A 13,318-nucleotide genomic window follows, 5' to 3' on the forward strand; every position below is an offset into this window, starting at 1 on the left:
AATCACACACACGCTCAAATGCACACACACAAGTGGACTCCTAAATGCGATTTAAAGTCATTACAATAAGTTAGGGTTGCCAATTTTGCTTCCTTGGGTTATTTTTATACGAAATAATTACCACCCATGCTTATTTCTGAAAACAAGCAACATTGCTGCGTTCCGGTCTTAAGGGCGTGTTTACCTCATCAGGCTTATGGACGCAGGGCGACAATTTATTCGACGTGTTCCGTTAACGCCTGTTGTAAAGTTTTGCCCTGTTATCCACTAAAAATCAGGTGGACTATGTGCGCGGTCCGTCAATCTCTTTTTATATATAATTCCAGTGTCCCGATTTTAACCTTTTTTGTCAAATGTGTGTGTGTTTGTTCCTACTTACGAGTATGAGATAGTATAGTATTTTAATTTTTAACTGCCATATTTTTAACTTTTCATCATTGTTTACCAATGAATTCTTAAATAATACCTGTAGCACCTAATAATTTGACAAAAAAAGCAGTTAAGTAGAAAGAAATAACCAATACGTATGAACATTATGTAATAATTATATGTGTAGTATTAGAATTCATAGCATGTAGTATATTTAGCAATATTTAAAGTACAATTTTTTTACTGCCGCACCAACCCTACCACTATTTTCGCCAGTTTCGCTTTAGCGATTAGACCGCCTTTGCATGCCTAAACAATATATATATTTTTTTTAATCCTTTTTGTATTTTGTTTTGGCGTGTGAGAATTTAATAATAATAATAATAATTTAATTTAATAGTAACAAAAATTTCTCTAAACCGGGTATTAGTCATACTGTCTATGAGTGTCCTTTTACCCCTTTACAAACTAGCCTTTTGTAACGGTTAGTAGTAGGTATTGCTCGTGGCCTGGATAGTGCGCAACCGGCCTTATTCGCTCTCCTGAGACAAGCCGATTTATCACGCTGTATCTTTAATCCCGAAACATCCTTAACTCGACGTCCTTCATTTTTTACGAGTTTACGAGCTTTACTTATCTCACAGAATTGAATGTTACTGACCGCGTTATTACGGTAACTAAATCATGTTACCGCATCGGAGGTCCAGTTAAGATTTTTTTACCTTTTTTGGCGTTTGGGTCCAATGAACTAGCCGATGACAAAAATATAGTAGGCACCTAGTTTATAAGAGAAAGACACATCTACGAAGTAGCTTGAAAAATTAACAAGAAGCGATGATAGCCTAGTGGGTTACGCTTCTGCTTCCCTTTTGGGGGTAACCTTATTTTAAGCAATTAAATATCACATGCTTTAGCGGTGAAGGAAAACATTGCGAGGTAACCTGCATGCCTGAGAGTTCTCCATAATGTTCTCAAAGGCATGTGAAATCCACTAATCCCCACTTAGCCAGGACGGTGGCTTACGGCCTAAACCCTTCTCATTCTATTTCTAGTAGTCGTAGAGCTTTTAGTAACAGTGCTAGTCCGGGGAAGTAATATCGCCATGCTTATTTCTGCCGCAAAGCAGTGTTGCAATGTTCTATTCCGTTCTGAAGGGCGTGGTTGCCGGCAGTGGCAAAAATCAGAATTCATTTATTTCAAGTAGGCCTACTTTAAGCAGTTTTGAAACGTCAAGTCTGTCAGTTTGTAGTGACTCTACCACCGGTTCGGAAAGCAGATTCTACCGGAAAGAAACTCAGTAGTTGCTCTTTTTCAACACCAACATTTATAATTATTTTTCTATTTTGCGGGAGATGAAAGCGAAGCTGGCTGCTCCAAATCTATTATGGCCTTATAGTGATCCGGTAATGACTTTGATAATGATAACGATGGTCTAGTTGTGTGCATTGTTATTTTTTTATATTTTAAAATATACTATTGTGTACAATAATATAACAACATATAGAACGGGTGGAATATGCACATAACAAATGAGCCGCTTACGGCCGCTTTCATAATTAAAGCATCTAATTATAACAAGTCACACTCGTTCACCAGCCTGTCTCTAATTGGGGAGCATTTTCGAGTGATATTCGCAGTATTACACTTTGTCCAAAACAGGGATGTCAAAATTCAAATGAACTCGATGAATGTTTATTGATTGATGTACAAAAACCATAGATATTTTTTCATTCCGCTCCTGGAAAAACTGCGATTTAGCAGTTAAAGTAATAGGTAGCTTCTTTGTATTTTTGATGGATTAAATTAGGTTAAGGTTAAAGTTAACTGTTTAATCCAAATTTATCAGTGTCGCTTTACGTAAAAGTTTTCAACCAGTATTGCGTTTTTTAGCCTTTATGTGCTCTATGTGCTTCTATGTGCTGCTTCTAATGTAAGACTTTTTTTTATAATTTTATTATATAAGTGTGAAACTAAACGTACACTAGGTGTAAATACAATTTAATTTTAACATTTTTTACAAGACTATATTGTATATCTTAATGCACAAAATTGGTAGATTTATACTTAAAACTGAGATAACATATCATTAATATTTGAATTTACCTGCCCCTAAAGACGATTGAAGCGGTGTTAGCTCAGTTGGTAGAACTTCGTCTTCACTTTCGGGGGGCGAGTTCGAATCCCAGCACCTCTAACTTTTCTTAGTTGCGTTTTAGCAATAAAAATATCACTTGCTTCAGCGGTGAAGAAAAAAAAAGAGCGAAAATCTGCATGCCTGAGAGTTCTCCATAATGTTCTCAAATGTATGTGAAGTCCACCAATCCGCACTGGGCCAGCGTGGTGGACTACGGCCTTAACCCCTTCTCATTGGTGAGGGAGGGACCCGTGCCCTGTTGTGGGCCGGTAATGAGTTGATATGGTGATGATGATGCTGAATATGGCACGTTTAATGGGCTAGGTTAGTATGCATATCACAAATGAGTCCCTTACTGTTATAATACACACTCTCATAATTTAAATACCTAATTATAATATGTCACACTCGGTCACCGCCTGACTTCTAATTGGGGAACATTTTCGGACAAAATCTGCACGAGGTATTGGTTACACGTTGTGTAAAGCAGGGTTGTCGAAACTCTAATAACAAAATCGGTAGAAATCGGTCTATTAAAACCGATAAATTCATGTTATTTTATTATTAATAGTAATGCGATAGCTCAGTGGTAAGGGGCTTCGGCCTCCCTTTTAGGACTGAGTTCGATCCCCGGCAAATACCTCTAACTTTCGGAGTTAAGGACGTTTTTAATTAAAGCACTTTATTAAAGCTTTAATGGTGCATCGTGAGAAAATCTGCGACTCGTTCGATGTCGTCTGTCCGGGGTCGCCGTTCTAGCTACTCGGGATCCAACGTCCATCGTTCCATCGGTCCGACTTTGCATTATCGCATGTATGTAGGTACAACGTTTATATGTCGAATGTTCGTACTTATATTTTATAAATGTTAAGAACAAATAAAATAACTCTCGGGATAACCGTTCCTAAGCCCCAGCGAAATATAAAACCACAAGCCATTACTGTCCTTCGTTAATTTAAAACGACACCGGAACTAAATGAGTTTCTTTATAAAAGACGACAACGGTACGACTTCTACACGGAAAGTAAGAATAAGTGAACTGGTAAAATAAACATTGAAAGTCACTTACATTAAGTCACTCGCCATAGAACGAGTACGACTGAGAGAGTTCCGGAAAAACAGGGACAGTTTCATACAGAATACCGGTCCCACGTTAGTATTTTGTATAAGATACGTTCCATTTTTCTTTTCACAAGAATAATTAATGTACCAAACAGATGGCCCACCTGATTATGGAAAACTATCGCCGATAGTCAATAGTCAAAAGTCAATTATTCATAAAGATTAATATTATACGTCACAAAGTAGTTGTTAAAATTATCTCATACAAATGCATATGAATTCATAAATTCATTATATTATTATTCTATAATTACAAACTAGTAAAGTTAATTTTCACAATACATTAATTTCCCAGATTTCCCATTATAAATGTAGAAAACCTTCTCGACAAGCCTCAGTTTTTTTCTGAATAAATTATCCTTTGGTGCATTTCTTATACCTGGTATCCTATTAATAACTTCTTCGCCCATGCCTGCTACAGTCTTTGTTGCATTTTTAAGGCTGTGATATATATAGAAACACATATAGAAACACGTCGTCAGCAACGTGCTACCCAGTGACTATCAACCTGAAGGGTAAATATTAAGCCTAAGTATTACAGAAAAACCCCAGCTACCACCTCCTTCAGACCGAAACACAGCATTGCAACACGTAGTACTTCCCCGTACGTGCTCTGTCATAAAAATCTACAGTGTGACGCAACTACTACTAATTATAAAACTAAAAGCTCTAAAAAGACACGATCACCAACGCACAATACTAGAAAGTCTAATAAAATTAAACCGACTTTTAAACTCATACAAAATGAAACGAGCGAACATTAGAACAAGCCAATTACGTTTGCAGCTTGTTACCTTGAAAACAAAAGTGTATACACAAATGTCAATATCAACTCCACAAATCAAAACTCTCTTCATTCAATATAGATTATTGTACTCTTAGTAGAGACGTCGTATTCTAACGAAAGTTAAATTAAATCTGTTTAACTTGAATGGAAGTGTAAATTTTTGTCGTTTGAGCGTAAATCTCATTTATGGTTCCACATATGACCATATAAAATGACAGATTTACGCTAACGTGAGTGCGACGTAAGTTTATGTAAAAAGTTATATTAGGACTATTTTAATAACATGCGTGGCAGAACTCATAAAAGGTGGAGGAAGGACTCTCCGTGACCAGGGTGCCGCAGATCCGGGTTAAACGGAGATACCAAGACACCACCATGGTTGGGTTTTTGGCTCCTATCTGCGAGTCCCACATACCCTTCCGGGAACGGCTAAGATAATGTCTTCCCTGTTTCTGGGAGGGGTGGGTAAATTCATTTCTCAGCGTTAAAAAAACCGTCAGATTGCACAGTACCTATTGCGGTGGAAGAGTTAGCGTTGTTTTCAATAAAAGTCACATCGTACAATGTTAAAAGATCAAATGGTACACGACGACCCTTTCTGATTTTAAATAAGCTTCACGTTCTTTTTACCGGGAACTTTTTTGCGAGAAAGCAACAAAAAGTCGACAGTGAATTATGTTTCGAAAACTTACAGAGCATTGCTCAAGCTGAGCCCATTTCATTTAGAAATACTAAAATACACAAATAATATGTACCTTGTTATTAAAAATTAGATAAGAAAATTTAATATATAGTTGGTATATTGGTATATTATGATTATGACGTATGTTGTATTTTGTATAGGTGTTTGTATAGGTGTATGTATGCATTCCAATTTTATAATATTTAATTAATTGTTTTTATTTATATGTTTTTTGTGTATTAGATAGAAATACACAAAAAACATTTTAATAAACTTAACAGAAATTATAAATTCCCGAATTTTCTCCCCCGGTGATAAAACCTAAGATCCAACAATTCCAACGTTATGCCACTTTTAAAATATAGCACCTAGAATAGTCATCATCATCATCAAGGGCCTCCTCCCTAATAAGTAAATAGGATTTAGAGCTAAGGCCCACCAGTATTTTCTTATGACCATTAATTTAACAAATAAGTATTTATATATATAACTCAGATACAAATTGAGAGATATTACGTAAAAAATATGCAAACCTGTAAAAAACTAAACACAATTTAATAAGTAAATTGTAAAATTGAAGCTATTACCACTTGTAAGACAGCAATAACGCTTCGCCGCGTAATACCCAAGCGATTTACCTCCAGATATGGGTCATTGCATTTGTCGATGTCTGTAACAACATAAAATTACATGGCTATTCTTCCGCAGTGTTGAAAGAAGATAATCTAACTCAACGCAGTACCTGTTAAGTAGGTATCCATAGTTTCATCGTTACAGAATCACTAATGAGCTATTATTTTTTGCCTTATAGAAAAAATTTTAACATAAGCTCATCGTTATATACATACCCCATGAATTAATGAATGATTGCTCAACAAACAAAAGTACAGCAAAAACAACAAATAAAAATAAAAAACAATACAGTGTATATATGTCTGCGGCCTTATCGCTTCATAGCGTTCTCTTCCAAGAGGTACATTGTCCATATAATATACACATTGAAATATAAATATACAAACAAATATTTACCCATAAAACATGGAATATAAATAAGTAAATAACTTGAGAGCCCAGTGGTTACGACTTCGAAAGGACCGATGCATTTCTGACCTTTTAGGAGTTACGAGCGTTTTAAAATATCACTTGCCTTTCTGCAAGCGGGTGTTATTGCAGTGAAGTGCTAACTTGTAGTGGAATAAAACAAAAAGCAAGTGATATTTTTTAAGATACATAGTGATGAAACCTCCAAGCCGGAGAGTTCTCCATATTCTCCTCAAATGCGTATAAAGTCTACCAATTGTACTTGGCCACTTGTGGCGTACTGCCCTAACCCTTCTCATTTTGAGAGAGAGGAGACCTGGGAGCTTTGTAGTGGACCACTAGTGGGTTGGTAATGATGATGATAAAATACTAATTATAGTTTAATATCAATATACGTTACTAGCGTACCATCGCGACATCGTCCAACATAAAGTATAGATCAACCTTAATAGGTAGACATAATTATGATGTCGCGGAATTTTTTTTTATAATTTTTAAAGAAAAATTTTTTTCACATTTGATTTTATCAATACTTTAACCGTTTGCACAGTGCTCGCAGCGAAAGCTCTCAAGAGGAAAAAATCACAATTTTAGAAATATTCTTTATTGCTGCTATGCTCTTATTGTTCTGAGCGTGATGATAAATAGCCTATAAAATTCCTTGATAAATGGGCTATCCAACGATGACAAAATTTTTCAAATCGGACCAGTACTTTTTGAAATCATCGCGTTCAAGTAAACAAACAAACAATGTATAAGATTTAACATGATGATTAATCTTTTCACTCTTATCTCTACTAATAAATAAAATCGAAACGTTTGTCCGTGATATCCATACGTACCAGTATAAGTATTTAAGCGAAACCATAATGTTCCATGTTCCATCTTAATATATATTTGGTTTTCCGGGATAATTTTTGGAAAGCCTTTAGAAAGGAAAGGAGAATATACAGGGATGACAGCATCATGAAGAAATACACTTTTTATCCTGGGAAAATAGAGGGATCTTACTAGATTTACATAAATAATTGCGCTGGATTTGTTACCTAGGTGCGCCTGAGCTACTGAGGTGATCTTCAAAACATTTGGCATAGAAATATGCATAAAAGACTTTCAGTCCGAGATATTGTGGGGTTTTTTTTTTTTATTAACAAAACCCTACAATTTCATCATTATCTACCAAGTCATGCCATTTTGTCTGTTCATTTGTTTGTTTATAACCTAAATTTAAGAAAATACCGATCTAGTTTAACGCAGGGTTTAAAAAAACTATGTTAGTTAGTTATGATATAACAGCAAACCCGTTCATGAAAACATTTTCAAAATAATTAATTTAAGATAGATAAATATGATAGATTTTGCCCCGCGAAAAAAACTACAAAGGGTTTTTTTTTAAAACAGAAACAAAAGCAGACTAAGTGAAGCAACAGCTAAAATTTTGTTTTCGTCATTTATTATACGTTATACATGTGGGCAAAACCTCAGGGAATGGCTTATAGTTTTGAGTTAAACATATTATATACTAGCTGTTGCCCGCGATTTCGTCTGCGTTTGATTTTGTTTTTTGATATGGCATTAAATTTAGTTGTAGATCTAAAATAATTTAAAGTATTCAGTATCGCTAAGCCTTAAATGAGGGGTTTGCTGCTGTCCGCTGAGTTCTGTCCTCTATCTCCAACCACTGATTGGGCAAAATTAAAGACATATACCTTTATAGTACGAAAATAATTATTTAAAACGGTTATAATTTGTCGGAGTTATGGTGTAAAATCGTCAAACATTCATCCCCTCTCCCAAAGGAACCGAGCTTAATGTCGGGATAAAAAGTATCCTATATTACTTCTAACACTTCGAAGAATATGTGTACAAAGTTTCATGAGATTCGGTTAAGTAGTTTGTGCGTGAAAGCGTAACAAACAAACTTACATTGACATTTATAATATTAGTAGGGATAGGGATAGGGATATAATATGTAGGTACCTACTTCATAAAGTCGGATGAATATTAGGTAGCTCGCAAGTCCAAAGAATAATGTTGATAAATAGTTACTTTGTTGAAAAAGCGAATACTCGTAGCTACTTATTTTCGCGCAGCACGTCTCCCGTGAAATGTATGTAAATTAGAGCTCACCGCCTATCTTTGTTCTGAGCCCCTGTAATTCACTGATTTATTACTATACTCCTTGCTTATGTGCGTACACCAATCTTTTGTAGTTAAATGAAGCAGACATTCTGTTTAAAAACAGTGTTTTTTTTAAATAGGCTATTATTATCATCCTTAACCTAAAGTTTTTGCTGCGGGACGTTACCCGGGAAACGAAACCGGGGATCCAATAAAAATTCTCTTTTTCACCCTGTAAAGTACTGATTTATTATTTTTAAGTAGGTATACTCTTTGATCGCGAGCGTGTGACAATTATTAGTGGATAAATAATGCAGCAAGCTTTTCAAACCGCGTCTTTTTTAACATGGTTATAGACTCGCACTTTCATAGCATAGCATCATAGCCTAGAATTGATGTCGAAATCAGGGAGTCTTTAGGTAAATATTCTGTCTTTTCACCTTATAAACTCAACCTGATAAATGAAAGAAAACTTTTGATCTTACTCACTCAAACAAGGTGCAACTACAGCTTGCAGCTTGATTAGAATTAAGAAAAATAAACTTCGGTAACTTATGGGTACCAAAAGCGCTCTGTTAGAATCCCCTTTCATGGATGTTATATATTTTAGTTTGAAAACAATTTAAAGTTTGAAAACAGAAAATCCATCTTGATACTTCAGTGCGCTTTCGAGCTATTAGGGTTCCGCACCTCACAATGTAGAACTGAACATGACCATTTTAATTTTCATTTGTGTATCTAGGCCCTTTTTTTCAGAATCTGCTTTAGGTATCGTGGTTAATTATAAGGAGAGATCGCTTCCAGGACGCTGGAACGAGGTAAACTCGGAGATTGTCCTCAATAGTCATATAACACTGAAATGAGAAGAGCCGCATCTACCCACAAAGCTCATCAAATTTTGCTAAACAAGCATAAGCATGGCAACAGAGCAAAGGATAAGTTAACACCCGTTTGTCATTATAGGTAGAGATGTTATTTCCCCCCATGCGCTCATACTTGCAGAGTAGAAAAGGCTAGCAGGAGATACAAACAGGACGAAAATAAGTAGCTAAATATTTACTTATACACCAGCAAAGGCACGGCAACAGATGAAAGGTGAAGTTTACACCCATTTGGCATTATAAGTAGAGATATTATACCCAACATATGCTCGGAGAGTAGATAAAAGTGTTGGAGGAGATACAATTTTTGTGCTTTTTCAGTAGAGAATTTTCGAGCCATGCAGAAGTTCTGGCCGCCGAGGGACTACATGTCCCCACACCGGAAACTGCAGCGCTACTTTACTTAATTAGTGGCATAAAATAAGTTTCAAGGAATTTATTTAGATTTCCATTTTACCCCTAATTCCATAACTCAGTTTTAATACCTGAGTTATGGAATAACCTAATAATACGTTGACACACGAAATGGTAGATGAAGTTAACATAATGAAATTAATTTCATGTTACTAATTTTGTAATGTAAATTTGACTTTTAATACATGGAAATATTGCATCAAATTGAGTCACTTGGAGTCACTGGGCATAAACAACACAAAACCGTATAATTTAGAGATATACATACATAGTCTGTTTTCTGCGTCTATCTATCGGTTGAAATGACGATAAATATATTAATAATTGAAATGTTATATGCTCTATATGTTTATTTTTAACATTTTAGTTGAAAAGCCCAAGCCTGACTAAGTAACCTGAATAAACTGTTACTTTAAGGTATAGGTAGATAAAAATTATTTTGATTTATTATTGTAGATCAGCACAATCATAAACGGTAATTGATCTATCCGTTAACATTATAATTCACAAATCACTAAATAGGAAGAAGTTTATTTCACGAGTTATTTGTGTTGCTATTTTATGCACTCTGTTATTTTTACAATAGCTTTGTTGTAAAATTAAAAAAAAGACATATCATGAATCAACGGCAGACGTCCTGACAGACCGTTGATTTTTTTTTGTTTAATTAGTTACTCAGATGTTCCAGACATGTTCGAGGTTTTTCAAGATGCACCCACGGAAAACATCGTCATCATTACCAACCCATTCACGGTCCACTACGGGGCAAGGGTCTTTAATTCCATATTTTTCAAAATTTTAGACAGTGGTTTCGATGAGTTCATTTACAATGAGTTTTATAAGGTTTTCTAATTTAATGCTTAGTAAAGTTTATTATTTTGTCCATCAAAATATTATATCACCAAAAAAATAGTATTACTGCTTGAAAATATAGATAAAATATACTTCGCAGTGTTAACCAAAACGCGAAAAATCAGCATAATCTTCATTTCTCGTTTTACGTGACACCTATAATATCCGAAATATTCACCGATCTTATGTTTTTGTGTGACGAAGCACAAAACTGGTGCACCGTGAGTTACGGGATTGAACCGCTAAAGTTTATAACGATTGGTCATTTACTTTTTATCATAAAAGTAGCGGTCTGGGGCACTTCTGTACCGTAACGTCACGCTCCGAATTCGATTGTACTGCGTCCCTAACGCATCTCGCTGCAGCTCTTAAACTTTTTGAGATTTATTTCTTATGGTATGTTACTTAACAAGTTTACGATGGTAACAGATTGACCTGTTAGGAATATGGCCATTTAATATGTTACTATTTCTAAGCTCACTGGGCATGACAGTTATATTCAACTCTCAGTTCAACAATATTTTATGGGTATATGTATATATGCACCACCTAATTTTTTTATATTACTGTTTTTTATCTTCTCCATTGGTTGCCTGGAAGAATTCGCTATGTAGCGATAAGGCCGCCAAATTGTATACGTTGTTTTGTTATACTTTTCTTTTTGTTCTATGTACTTTTGCACGCCTCATAAGCGAAGCGTTGAGTGAGGTTGTGCTCTACTCTCGACATTTCAAAAAAAGCAGTTTTCTCGAAACTGAAATTGTTTTTTTGTTATTTATATTGCACTTACAGGTTAATTTGAGTACACTAATATCAAGTCAAATAATTTGTCAGGCACGTAAAATACATTTCAATTTTTTTTTTTTTGTTGTGTGCTATAAAAGTATATTCATTTATTCATTCATTCATTAATCTAAATCTTACTTGTAATGTATTAAAAGTTCTCAATCTCTACGCATATTACTTCAACGCTTTATTTTCTTGGTAGAGAGACGTGTTACACGACTATAACGTGTTACTTTTGTCTTGTCTGGAGCTTATTATCACAGTGTTTTAGAAGTGACACAACTAGTTCACCGGGTCTTGAGGTCTCGGTATCTAGAGGACCATCGCGGCCACGGATCTTACGTGGGCTTATGTAATATTTTGTTGATACTATCTTGCTTTGACTTGCGCAGAAGTAAGTGCTGCTACAGCTATTAAGAAACAAAAATCTATATATTTATATTGTTTGTTTTGCTATTACAGACTTACTGTCCCATATCTTGAAAATTCCACTATATTTAATAAGGGGATAAGTTATAGTGAATAGACTGTAGTAGTCCCGTTTACCTTAAAAAAGTAATGCACAAAATATATAAAGTAAAAAACACAACAAACAAAAATCAATGTTGATATTCAAACCAGCAACTTTGTTATGACCTCACCAAACCAACACGGCTATAATAAATTAAGTATATAAGGGCTACCGTAATTTATAACGGAGTACGCTGAACTAAATCCCAAATGTCAATCACTAGGGGCGGATCTTATAGTCGACGTAAATTAGTCAATCGGGATGCCGGTCGGATGTCTTGTGAACATCCTATTAAGAAGGATACTTTGACAGCAAGTAAATTGGGCTATTATTGGTCCAAATCGTAGCAGCCATCTTTGTTTTGTAACTAAGGCTTTGTAGTTTTTAGTGGTAGGAGAGTTCATTGGAGCTCTTCCGGGGAAGTACTTCTAGGTTTTACTTCTCATCTAGATTTTACTTTGTATTTCCACTCTGCAGTTTAAGTTTACAAGGTTGTAGTAGTAGTAGAACTTTTTGACAGAGCTCGTAATGTAAATGCTCGTAAAAATACTACAATGTTTATTTCTGGCGCAAAGCAGCGTTGCTGTGTTCCGGTCTGAAGGCGGCCGAAAATATATCCTCCTGAGGCGAGGGTATTAAACCTGAGGTGCTGTTAATTACACCGGCAACCCTTCAAACCGTAGCAGCGAGCATAGGAATGCTGCTTGGCGGCAGTAATAACCATTGCAGTAGTACTAATATTAAAACCTTTCTCAAATAAAGTTTTACTACTACTGAAACCTTTCAAAATTAAACTGCGTAGTGGAAATAAACAGTAAAACCTAGATGAGTTAGTGCACAAACTTAGAATTTAGCAATTTTCCAGTATTCCTAGCTAAAGTTTCCACTAGAGGACCTTAGTTAATGAGGTAGAATAAGCGTTTAAGTTCGTCATGATATATTTTATAAGCCATACGAGGTGCATACTTCCCGTAATTTACGTGAACAAACTTTCTTTTCTTTAAAATCTATATAGATATAAATTTACAAACATATAAATATAGTTGACTTTATTGGATAGAAGCAGGCTTTACTTTGCGGAAATCCATGATATATTATGATAATTAAGCTTAATTTGCTATAAAAGCAGGAGAGTCTGTATGGTGTAATTTATAATTTCTTCAATCTCTAACTCCACACCAAACAAATCCTCGGCAATGTATCATCTACGCACTTTTCGCTACGAAACCGGAGTATCCTCAGGAGATATTGACTTTACAATGCATGAAAGAAATGAGACTTAACAATTATTTAACAGCCAGCTTTAGGAGCCCAGCTATATTTATTTTTTTATTTTTAACGGAAACCCCCTTCACTGGGTTTCCGGAAGAAATGGTGAAATATTGTAAGAAAATTCTTATGTTTCGCAAAAGTAGGGACATAAAAATTTTAAAGGGAGATCACTTGCTTCTGTTTAGTCTTTAATAGTTTAACTAAAACCTAAAAGTACATGATAAAAGCATGAATGGATTAAATTGAACATGGAAAGTCCTAGGTTTAAGTAGTCAACGATGAATCAGTTAGAAAAGAGTTTATGAAAAAAAAAAATATTATGTAGAAAAGAAAATGAAAGGACGGA

The sequence above is a fragment of the Pararge aegeria genome, chromosome 15 (assembly GCF_905163445.1).
Source record: "Pararge aegeria chromosome 15, ilParAegt1.1, whole genome shotgun sequence".
Classification (NCBI taxonomy): domain Eukaryota; kingdom Metazoa; phylum Arthropoda; class Insecta; order Lepidoptera; family Nymphalidae; genus Pararge; species Pararge aegeria.